At 33.8% G+C, this 13,356-nt stretch overlaps 1 long non-coding RNA gene across 1 annotated transcript; it reads left to right on the forward strand.

Moving 5' to 3' along the window:
- The first annotated feature begins 8,209 nt into the window (after positions 1-8,209).
- LOC126772024 (uncharacterized) lies at positions 8,210-12,436 on the forward strand. The gene is made up of 3 exons (XR_007669621.1): positions 8,210-8,269; positions 9,587-9,722; positions 12,127-12,436. It is a non-coding gene; the product is annotated as an uncharacterized LOC126772024 (long non-coding RNA).
- Positions 12,437-13,356: the final 920 nt, after the last annotated feature.

A 13,356-nucleotide genomic window follows, 5' to 3' on the forward strand; every position in this document is an offset into this window, starting at 1 on the left:
AAAAGCCTATATCCTTGTGGTTTAGTTTGAAAGCGTAACAGAGTTACTTTCGCATTTAAAATTTTAGTATAGATTTTTATTATTAAATGTATATAATTGCGATGTAGATGCAAACAGTATATAATTATATTTTATTATAAATATGTATAATTTTTCTTTTCTTCATTTAACTAAACTTACCTTTTATTTTATAAAACTTCTATCGCCGAAGGCGGTCTGTCATACATATAAAAAAAAAAACAAATACAAATATTGCAATGAAAGGCTTAACATAATTCAATTTAAATAAATAACAAATACATTTTTTTTTCATTTCTTTATTTATTAAAGGTTTGGTAGCGGATGTTACTTAAATCATATCTTAATAAATTGTGTAGTGAAACTAGAAACATTTTATTTACGCCCATTTGAATGCAAACACTGCATGCATAGTGTTCTTGCGCCAAACACAATTTCATAAACGTATTAAAGTGCTTGACTAATAAGTAGCAATAAGAGAAAGATAAAAAATATATTAAAAAATAAATGTGACAAAGATGGGATATTTAATACAAGCTTACATTAACATTAAATATTATTGGAATAATCTTTAATAACTTACGGAAAGTGTTAGGTGAGTCCATACTGATATCTAGCAACCCACTAAGCCCATTGTATAGTTTACATAAACGTGGTACTGGTGAATTTTGTGATTCCAGTACTACATTAAATAAAACAACAAAAAATCCAGATCTACAAATAAAATTGTATGTTTCGTAGAAGTGTCTCTATATTAAAGCGAGTTTTTTATCCAATCTGCTTACTTTCAAACATTGTGAAATTTCAGTCGCCTTAAGAAAATAAACATAAAACGTTCAAAGCATCCCTCATCAATTAAACCTTCTAACATATAAGCGTTGTTTGTATTCAATATGGAAAATATAAAAATGCTTGTTTGTAAAAGCGTCAGAAATTAATAAGACCTTTACGCTCAACTGAAATTGGTGTCAATCTATAAAAACGGCAAACTAATGTTACTTAACATGAACTTTATACCCTGCTCGATAACTTCGTCAACTTCGTAGTGTGAAAAAACCTTATACACAATCTTCTAACAATCTCTTTGAATAGGCACTTGGGGTATAAGGTTAAAAATACTTTCATTTGATCTCGGAGCTTATCCCAATCGAGCGCTGCCGGCGCGACGTTACCGCGAGATACAAACAGATAGACAGCACGATAAAATAATGAAAGAACGTGGAATGGAGTTTTTAAAAAAAATGCTATGTGCATAATATATAACGGACACATAGCATCACGAATAAATCAATATACTTCATTATTAAATACTACTACTGATTTATCTATATGCCAATAAACATTTATATTTTATAAATATCCATTATTTTGAGTGATGGTGTTTGACTCCTTTACATTCTATTCGAGTTCTAAATATATTTCTCGTATATTTTTTAGTTTTTCACAGCAAATAGAAGTATAGATAATAGTTGAAGATTATACTCCTAAATATCTCGCTTGGCTTCTCTGTGTTGAGATAAAAACGAGCAGGAGCCTGTCGGCTGCTCCGTAATACACGTGTTATATTATATACTTAGAACTAAAGCTATTTTAATTGTATAATAATAAAACATCATAACTAATGTATATATGGAAATACATAAATAGAAAAAATAATATTATATAAAACTTCAATGAAATGTATATTCAAGTATAATGTAACGAAACTCTAAATTACTTGCAGTCACGTCTTAAAGGCAATATAGGCTATATTGAGGAGAATGCGTTTCAGAAAATATTGTGGTGTTCATGCTTGTTGTAACCACCTATATAGAATTTTTCTTTCTCAATAATTATGTCCGAAGATAACAATTTTATCGGGAACTAAATTCAGAAGTTTTTGCCAGTGAGATTAGCAAATTAACTCGGAGTGATTATAATTTACGGATGTGACTGTGATGTAAGTGTAATATGCGAATGTTATTAGTGTAAGTGTAACGATAGGGAGGGAGGGCGTCGCAGCCGCGTAATTCCATTATCTACAGTTGCGCCACTGGGAAGGGTTGCCATTTCGCTGATTCTTAAATATTATTGACAAATATTTTGTTCCAAAGATAGTCCGTAATACTAAAATTTAATATTTAATCAGGTACAAAAAATTAAATCGTGACAAAATAAAAGTATTGTAAAAGTTTATACTTTTAAATATTTCCTTTATTTATATACATTTGTATATATTACAAACAAGAATATTGTATATTTTTTGCAATATACATATTACACATTCAGTACAAGTTTAATTCACATTATGTGCACTTATTACCAAAAATGTAATTTCCAATTTCCTTCCACTAAATATTTAACCGCGATACCCCTCCCCATGCAGGTCGCGATCTGCATCGCTATGCGCGGCGCGTATCTTGATAAAATCATTCATTTGTACTATAGAGCGCGCTTGTTAGGGAACGTCGTCGTGACATGTACTTATGATGTGGGTCTGTGCATTACTTAATAATTATAATATTAATTAATTTATTAGCATTGAGTGACTCCCACCTAAATGGGTAAAATAAATGTTTTTGACTATATATTACCAGTTTATAAAAGCAGTTTCAACATTACAAGCCTTGCTCGCACTGAAACGTCTTACATACAGACATCGTGACTAGCGAACGTAATTACACCTCTCATAATAGTTTGATGTTCATCTAAATACATTGTCGTGTAACTATATAATTGAGCATGAGATGAATTATAAACACAAATTAAGCACTTGAAAATACAGCGCGGCGTGCCTGAACCCACAATGGCGGGTGTGCCTGAACCCGCAATAACAAATAAATTTATTATAACGCACAAATATCTATTAGACAAATTATAGGATAAATCATAAGCAAATAGTATATTACATAATCAAATATTAAACTCTTTTCAGTTTGACCAAAGAATATAAACATTACCAAAACGAGGGATGTGTATGTCGCGGATTCAATTGGATTGCCATTTTAATGGCGGCCATTGTCGTCCAATATGTTGATTTTATTAAAACGGTCAGCGCTCACGTCCGGCACTGGTGCTGTCCTGAGAGCAAGAGACCAAGAGACCAAGGGGGTCGCTCGACAAATGATCACACGCGCTACTGACAGATACACCTTTATATTTTATATTTCCATCAGTCGGCTACATGATAAAATAGGCACCCGTCTTATATTTTTCACACTTGATGTCTGACAACTAACCAACCTATATGACACATCACGTTGTGTGGTGTTGCTATTCTAATAAGCGTATGTGTGTGTAGTGTGTGTAATGTTTTATTTTATTAATTTAAGATATTTCTTATGCATATTTCACAAAATTTTTACTTTCTGCACTCCTCCTTCATCTAAACTTTAACTGTGCAAAATTCTTCTTCGTCCACGCAATTGTCGTTAAAACGGGTACAAAGTTTTTGCTTCACGTAATTATATTAAAGATACTATAATTTTATTTAAGTAATATTTAAACATAATACTTGATTATATGAAATAACACAAGACATCACTATATCACTATCGCAGCACACACACACGCCACCGCCAGCTCGGTGACAGAGCTGAATACAATAATCTGCGCCATAAAAACATTTATTACCATTAAAAATTGCAATCTCATATTGATATATGATCTCGTGTCTGACTGCTTCCGTCCTGGAATCATCGCCGCGTCATAAAAACTGTAATAAAGCTTAAATAAAACTCGTAATGTGTTGTTTCGCTGTGACTACTTATTTAACTGTATGCAGACATGCACAGATACGTGTACTGTGCTGCTCACACATCAAATACAACACTTCCGCACTTTCCGCCTGCTCGTAAAATATTCCAGTAAAAAGATTAAGTGTGAGGAATGAAAAAATATTGCTTTTTAACTATTAATTAATATATCATTTTCTACAATTAAAATCTGAATCTGGAATTTACACAATATTCTTAATAAATCTCATTATGAATGAATAGTTATCACTCTGGATCAAGAAAATAATAAGCTTTGCTCTGTTGTAACCAAACACTGACTCCGAATTATCACCACTGTATTTTAAATGCGTGTTTTTCTAGGCTAGCTTGTAAGACCCCGAGGCCCTGTGGTTCAAACCCCTGTGTTGGGCCAAAATGAATTGTGATTTTTTCTTGCGAATTCTAAGTAGTAAATTCCCTTGTCTCGAAAAGCACATAAAGCCATTCGGGCTGCACTTAAACTCTTTACCTCCATATCAGATTGGCCATCCAGTCAGATTATGAAAATGAGTGTGAACGAATAAAGAATGCACTTGTGTATGGACTTGTTTGTGAACTACACTATACAAATGGCTCGTCTCCTTTGAGAATGGCCGACGTGAATGAAATCACCTCTAATGGAATCAGTTAATATACTTCATTATAGTAAGATAAAACTACAGTGTATATACAAAATATTTTTATAAGAATCGAATCATACGAGGCGGACTTTATGTATAAAATTGTTACACAAAATCTTTAAAAGGATTTTAGAAAATATTGACATAGTGACACTCTTCGAATCGAATAGAAAGACTTTTTGTATATAGGGTTTATATTTTACAAGTGAAGTAGCCCCGGACAGCTAGCTCGTATTATTAGGTCCTTACATATCAAATTAACGTTTTGTCGTACTGACCAATTTGATCTGAAATATCTCCTCTTTGGTTAAGAATTCCAAATTCAAATTTATAAATTCATTTAGCTGGTACATTTGAGTTTTGATAGTACATCTGCCCTAAACGAAAATTTACTCAGAAAAAGTTACTTGTGAGTGTTTGGTGGACTAGCGCCGGTGTCGTTCACTACAGCTTTCTGATGGCAAAAGTGCATAGATAACAACGGTGCATATATATATATATATATATATGTATATATATATATATATATATATATATATATATACATATATATATTAATTATTATAAAATATATTTAATATTATTAAATATATTTTACAAAAAAAAATGACTTTATATTCCTCCCGTACAAAACGCCAATTTCATATGTAAGGACCTAATATATACACTGTGAGCCATGGACTTTTATTGAAAAAACTAGAGGCTGTAGGTTTCGGCGCTTACTTTTTTTTATTTATATCAATAACTTACAATAATTGAAAATAAACAAACAATAACTGGCTCCCATTTGTTCTCGGCATACCGAATGCTTAATAAAAAAAAAAAAAAAACATATATTTATCATATTCGTATTTTAATCGTTCCAACTAACCCTCTTATGGTTACATAACCCTGGAGTTAATATCAGTTGGGGTTCCTGTTTACGATACACGAAAAATTGGATTTTGCAGATATTTCAGTCGCATATTGTATAACTATTTTCCCCCTTATTTCTTTATAATAAGTATTATACGCGAAAATTCATCCACATTTATTAATATGATAGACACTCGCAGACATAATATATATAGCTCGATATATCTTTCCTTATGTTACTGCAACTGGTCGTACTACGAGTAGAGGTGCGAGCGAGTTGTGCTCTGCTAATGTACATGCGGAAGAGGGACGCGGGAACACTTCATCGCTCTGCGTGGCGCTCCGTATCCGGTACACATTCAGGCTTGCCCTCGTGACGGGAGCGGAAGAGGAAGTCGTTAGCCGGCGGCCGCTCGGACCCCCGCCGAGCTACATCTCCAAATGTCACATGAAGCGTAATAAAAATATACATTGCATTGTCCAGAATGCCTTGCCAGCTTTACGGTGAAAATATTTTAAATAAAAATACTTTTTGTGCAAATGGATATAATCTTCGTGAATATTTACCGATGCTTCGTTACTGAAACATTCCAACGCTATTTACTGAAATGTATTCACATCGTCTGAGCTTAAACGATCTGCGAGTGTAATTGTAATCGAAGATGTTTTCATATTTTATTAGAGCATCTACATTTAAGTTATTTTCACAGTATAATGTAGTTGCTAAAGAATCTCTAAGACAAAAATTTAAACGGAATTAAATATTAACTGTTGCTTCTCAATACATACAGCACATTATGTAATTTTATGTATCTACGGAAAAATATTAATGATTTTGTGAGAAAATCTGTCACTCTCAACATCGGAACCAGGAATAAACACAAACTAATTTCTCCTATTACTCGACTGCAGTAACTCTTTTGTGGGGCAATGTATACGGTATGTATACACTTCTATAGCTGGATCCCAAAAAGCATTCAAAATACCTCAGTTGTTAAATTTCAAAAAATATGTAAAACAACGCTTGTGTGCCAAAGGTTATATAATAAATGAATGTATGATTCCACGCCTTGAGAATGAAACGATAGCCTATTGGCTATTTTTATACTGAATTTTTTTAAGCAAGACATGATAAATATAACCCGCTGAGTTTCATTCGTCGGTTTTTCTTAGGTCAGGGTATTTCTTTTCCGAATCGGTGGTAGTTTCTAATTTAAGTGTCAATAAGTAAGTGTAATATATGTTGAATAAACGAAGGTCGACGAGCCGGTTGACGTGGTTAGTAGATTGTCTTTCGTGCAGGTCGTGGGCTCGATTCCCATCCAGGACAGACATTTGTGTGTATAAACATGTCTGTTTGTCCTGAGTCTGGGTGTAATTATCTATATAAGTATGTATTTACAAAAGAAAAGTAGTCTATGTATTATATCAGTTGCTTGGTTTCCATAGTACGAGCCCTGCTTAGTTTGGGATCAGATGGCCTTGTGTGAATAATGTCCCAGGATATTATTATTATTATATTATTAAAGTAGGTATTTGATTTGATTAGGAATACCTAACTGAAAAGTTTACTACACCAATATACATAAAATACATACTAAAAGATGCAGCGCGATATAAAACGCAATAGTAAAAGTAGCTCTGCGTCATCGTCTCACCCGCTTTCGATTTAGATTATTGACGTGACGAGCGTCAATTTGACGTTCATTTACATAACGTCGTGGTATAAGTATAAGCACATCATTCCGCAACTGTAAGTAATAGTAACTTACCTTGTTAAAATATTAATCCATATTTAAACACTTATGCGCTTATACTGTCTGTCATTTGTCATATATATACATATTAAGTACAAATGACAGCTATATATAAATGGGTAAAGAGTCGTGCAAAGCTACTTTAACTTCAAGTTATAAGTCCTATATAATAATTAGGAAGCGTTACGTAAAAGTAAATATTTATTCAAAGGGTAATTAATTAAGGAAATACGGCACAAACAGAGGCACATTTAAATACACAAGGTAAGGGTTAGACTGTTATCTATTTAAGTTTGCTCGGAGTCCTCGTTCCATGGACGAGGAAGCGTCGCTATCACAGATATCTATTTGCTGATATGATAAGAAGTGACACAGCTACAGGTCCGCGAGCAAACGTGCATAGTGATTGCCGCACGACCTTGTACGTCGATGAAATTATATCGACACATTACATTTTTATGCTTTAATTTATAAGGATTTTAAAGATTAACCGCCTTATGTATATACATATAATATATATCATATATCGATTTTATCATCGTCTCATTTTTATGGCGACCTTTATCACGTAGAGCACAATATTGTAGATAACAACGTGATTAGGCATTATTATATTTTCATGTATGACGATTTAATTTAATTGTAATAATTAATCAGACGCCTCATATTTAGATCTATTCACAGAAACCTAACCGAATAAAAACCTTCACATACAGGTTATGTTTCCTAGTGTTTAATGTGGCAGATTATCTTTAGTGGCTCGGTTTTACCATAATGCGGGATCGGCTACGTCGCTGACGTCGTCGACTATCTTTTTAAATTTTTGGGAATCATTGTCGTCACGAACCCTGGCGAGCACTTCTCGATATAGTTTAATATAACCTAGACATAACACGGAATTCACATACAGTATAAAGTGCGCGTACTGCATTGTGGCCACTTTTTAATATATTTTATAGTAAAATAATATTCTTCCATAAATGTTTTACAATTGTATTTAAAGAAAGATCTTTCACAGTTTTGTTAAAAATATGAGTATATTAACGTTTATTGATAGCGAATTAACGATGTAACGCCAATATTCTTAAGTTTTCAATTGTTTTAATTACTCTGAAACACTTTCTAGTAATTAAAACATCGTTCGCTGTAGCCAATAATTACTCGTTATAATTTTCCGTCGACGTTGCTATCTCGGAGTCGGCGCTAGTGAATAGGTTCGCTTTGAAGGCGGTGTTATAAAGTCGGCGTTTGGGATCAAAGGCAAGTAAATGATATTAATTAGATCTTTCGTCCGTTCGTTTACTTATCTCAATACTTCGTCCGGTAGGAAATTTCGATTGTACGAAAAGAAATCCTCCTCGCAAAGTCAACGTCGTGCACGGATCGGTATTTAATTAGATTTCTCCGGAGGTGTGGCCTTACTTTCTAATATTCCGTAACTAACATTATCTTGAGATTCCATACTAGTGTATTACAACAGTGAAACTAAAGTAACTTCCTGTAAATGTGCAACTGCTGGGCTTAAGCCTCCATTTAAAGAGAAGGCTTGGACATTATGTATTATATTATACTTTGCAGACTTTGAACCCGCAACACACTCCTAAGATTTACTAGTGTCATGCGTCTGATCCACTAAACCATCTCTGCTTAATACTTTCCACATACAATGTTTTATGTAACAATTTCACGAGCCCGCGCGCCCGGACTGTGATATGTTTATCGGCGATTGACACAGTGTGCTGTATCTAATAAAATACGTGTAAAAATCAATACTTTGTACTGTAGAAACCTACTGTACTAGAGTAAATAAAGATAATATTGAAATATTCAAAAAATAAATTCGTTAAATTTCACGTCTCGATCTATTATTTATAAGCGAGCGCATTCGATGTTCTACCGTAGTTATTAAGGGACCTGTAGCGGAATATTATATTATTAATTTCACAATATAAATAAACTTCTACTAACTAACATCATGTGCTATTAGACTATTAAGAAATATAGCGAGTACTGCGTGACTGGAGCACAATGGAGGTAGCGCTGAGAACGTACTCGGTTTATCGGATTTCGTCTCTCCTCCACTAAAATACCTTCCGCTTATCCACGGCTTGCCGGCGATATTCAAAATTCTGTTTGGAGAACATAGAATGAACGTGATTCGCCTAAATAATATTTCAAAACACCATACGTGCTATATTATATGCTCTTATTGCTCGACCATGGAAACGCGAAAAGGAGTATTATGATATCAGCAGCCTACGAGTATGTATGTAGATACTTATTAGCTATAAAATAATTATTGTTTCTATTTTATTTAATTTTATACAATTTTTGTTCGCTATATAAATAACTTATACTATTCTATGCCAAAATATAAAATTAAGTTTTTAAAATGTATTTATAACACGAGACATGCAGTGAAAACATTTCATTAAGTCACAAAAACATTTTAATTTTACCTTCTTATTTGTTAAAAGTAGATTGTGTTTGTCAAAAACATCAGTAATTTTTTTAATTTTTTATTTTAACGATATTTCGCAAACAAATTCAAAATAAAAAGACAGTTTTATTATGAAGGAAGAGAATAAAGAGCTGAAAATAATAAAAAGACGAAGGGTTGATGCGACAGTGGTTACCTCGTCACCACAACGCGCCGTGCGCTGAATACCGAGAGACCGACCGACTACCGAATATGTAGACAGACATCCGGACTTGAGGTAGCAATTCCCAACGTAATATATAATAACATGGAAATATTAACATCCCACATATAGTAGGCTTATTGTTGTTTTAATAAAATATAGTTATGTAAAGATATATAGCGTAAAGATGTTGCGATTAGTAGCACTGGCTGGCATCACAACGTCCTGTTGTCCCGCATCAGCGGTTTCATATGAAATATAAAATAATTATTCATAACGTAAAGGTGAAACAAATAGATACTATTTTATTCATTTCTATGTATCCAACTGTATCAAAAAATATGCGAAGAATCATGACGATGAGTTGAAACGGTGAGGCAGAAGAGCAGAATAACAAAACCAAAATTAATATTTATAATGAACAAGTACTAATAGTCGACATAATGCTCGTATGCAAAGTGTAATATTTACTTTTGGTAAACTTTGTCGGAACTAAAGTCGCATTCAAACAGAAAACTAATAAATATCTTAAAGTTGTATCAAAACTTTGGTCGCGGTTTCTTGAGCAAAAAATAAATATTCGCTCGCTTGAAATAGTAGAGAACACTCGGGAGTACTGATCTCTCGTTATATCAAAAGCGTTGCCTCTTTATTGATTTAGGATCAAAGCCTTGTTCCGAAAAGATATAAACTTTCTACATGGAGCTTTCGAAACTTGAACGCGGGTGAATTTACTTAAAAGTTCTATTAATATTTGTTTTTCTTTATAATTACCTACATCATTAAATTTGATGCGTCTGATCTGAGTTTGTTCTCGTTTTTATTACTATACAGAAGTATAAAATGAATTAAACTAAACTAATAAAAAGTATGAATTCAGTAAAAATACCTAATTATATAGCGGTGTTACTCTATTCAAAGATATTTTAGTGTGCGTCTTGGGGTTATGTGGCCTTCACCGGTTTCACCACTGTGCTTAGTTATGTTTATAATTTTACCTATATAAAAACAAAGGAAACTATTGTGAGGCAACCTGCATGCGTCAGATGAAATTCTGTCACATGCAGCCCGCACTGGTTTTCGGCGGCATGAGCTCCTCCACTTGTCCTCAACAGAAGCCGAGAAGGGTCCTTGGCCAGCGACGAGCTACTTGCGTGCTGTTGCTGTTAAGCTCATTACTGGATCTAAACTGCACGAGTACCAAATAATCTTATTTACGATTTTATTGTTACGTATAATAATATAAACGTTTAAACCTTATTACAAAATACTAATTATTTTACCGCTCGACGTACTGTGCGAGTATATTCGTTGCCGGCACACATTCGAGAGGGTTATACGTGGGTATTTTGTCTTAATTACTTTCATTAATATGATGGCGGGTAGTTCGGAAAATGCTGTGTAAGATCAGAATACAAATCTGCGGAAGATGTAAATGCGCCGCAATGAGATCAAAGTGAGCGCTGCATTAATGACGTAGAATAAATCCGGGAACTCACTCAATCTACTTAGCAAATACAATTAGGAAAAACGTATGAAAAAGCTTATTCATAATGTATTGCATGTGAGACAATATATTTTTCTCAGTTTTATAAATATCGTTGGAGATCAGAGACTTACACTACTTAATTTTTACTTAGAAAATATTATAGCTGGGTATAGCAATGTGATCTATTGCTTGTGACCAAGATCAAAGAGTGACTGAAGTCTAATTTTCGAGCGAGCGGTCCGCGTGACGCGGGGAGTCACATGAAGATCTAGTTTTGTGTAAGATAGTAACCCGCGCAGTACTTAGCTTAAAGGGCTCAGTAATTAATGCGCCTCGGACGGCTTCTGATGAATATTTAGATTTATCGACATCGCGTTCTTCGGGAAAAGTCAAACTAATGCGCCCTCGGAATATATCACCTGTTTTTTTTTCCTTCCAACGATGCCTAATTACGTGTTAAACTACTAAAGTGCCGTCAATCGAATATTGAAGCTTTGGGACGCATATCTCTTTTTTTAAAGTAATATTTATTTGTTACCAAGTACTATCATCAATTGCTCGACTTGATTGCCTAAAATTTTGTTTTTATTATTACTTAATGATGCATATCTGTGGTAAATGATATATTCTTAAGAAAAGGAACATCCCATTCTTACACAATATCCGATATAATAATAACAACGTTATATATAAAATATTACTTAAAAAACATTATATTGCTTATAGCACATATCAGAGATAAGCACACTTTATTATCGGTCATTAAATACTTTTATATTTAAAATAATTACGTTTTAGATGGCGCATGTTATGTCTGCAGTAATACGAGTAATTCGATTATAGTGTCATAACGATATCTTAATTAATTCCTCGAAAATACCTCTGAAGTTTATTGGTGTACTTATAGCATATTATGTGTGACGTGGCTCAGTATGAGGATTTTCGTCAACATTTACTATAACATTACATTAAAGTTAAAACTTGTTCCAGTGTTTGAACGAGTACTCGTCGGCTCTAACGCAAAGGCCCTCGTCGGCTGGTTGCTGGCGCTTTGTTGGGGCGACATATTGCTTCCGCTCGCCGCTGCGCCTAAACTCATATTAAAAATTGACTCCCCGCCCGCCTCCGCCTGCCGCCCTCGCACGCAAATTCGACTTTTTAATGAGTTCCGCTTTGTAAGATAAACAAATTACCTTTATGTCCGGACACTCAGCATTTATTTAGTTCGTGCAAATTTGAATTCCCTCGTTACAACGTCCTCACTGTGCGCGCCGCGACCGCTCTCTCACTGCAATTTTACTTCTGAACTTGCACTTCATTTAATTCTTTGTGAAGTACTCTATTTGTATTTTGTTGTCCTGTACTCGTATGTACACATCTACTTCATTTAGAGCGGGTGTTGACTCAAGAGCAGTTTAAAATACAAAATGACATAGGCTCAGATCATGAGATTAAAGCGGCCGTGCGGACAGCTTCCGCTAACTCCAAATTGAGCCGTCCTCATAAACATTACTTTACTATTAAGATTCTACTTCTTAACTGTACTATAGATAGAGTTTCATATAAATTTAAATTAAAATTCAAAATATGTTCGAGTAGTATACAGATGTCTTGACTCAACCATGACTGATTGACACATCAACGCATAACCCAAACAATACATACACGATGAAATATCCTATACGGGTTCCTTTTACATAGAAGGCTGGCGCTAAATAATGATTTTTGAAAATTTAACTTTTAAGTTAATGATACAGATGAAAGCGTGCATGAAAAATCCTTCTTTTTTGAAGAAATAAGTTTGGAAATTGGTACTCAACCATTCTGAATTATGACGCGAAAAGCACTAGTTAACATAATTGAATTTGTAGATGATGACGATGATGTCTTCCTAACTGACTCCGGCCACGGCAGCTACTCTCAAGAGAGACGACAACTCATTACAGCGCCCAACTACTACCAAACCAAATCGAAACGACCAACGGTTTTACGTGTTTTCCATATTCCATTAACACTGCCAAGGTCCAGACTCCGGGCTGCTACTGAAAATTATTCGGTAGATAAATCAAACAATATTAAATAATAAACTTCCTTAGAAATTGGTATAGTCAGCATTCTTGTTTATTATTTATAAAATTCAAAATGTAAGTAATATTATTGAACATCAAATAGTAACCATTGTACATATTTTAAAATCATAACAAATTAAAGTATCAAGGG

The sequence above is a fragment of the Nymphalis io genome, chromosome 11 (genome assembly GCF_905147045.1).
Source record: "Nymphalis io chromosome 11, ilAglIoxx1.1, whole genome shotgun sequence".
Taxonomy (NCBI): Eukaryota; Metazoa; Arthropoda; class Insecta; order Lepidoptera; family Nymphalidae; genus Nymphalis; species Nymphalis io.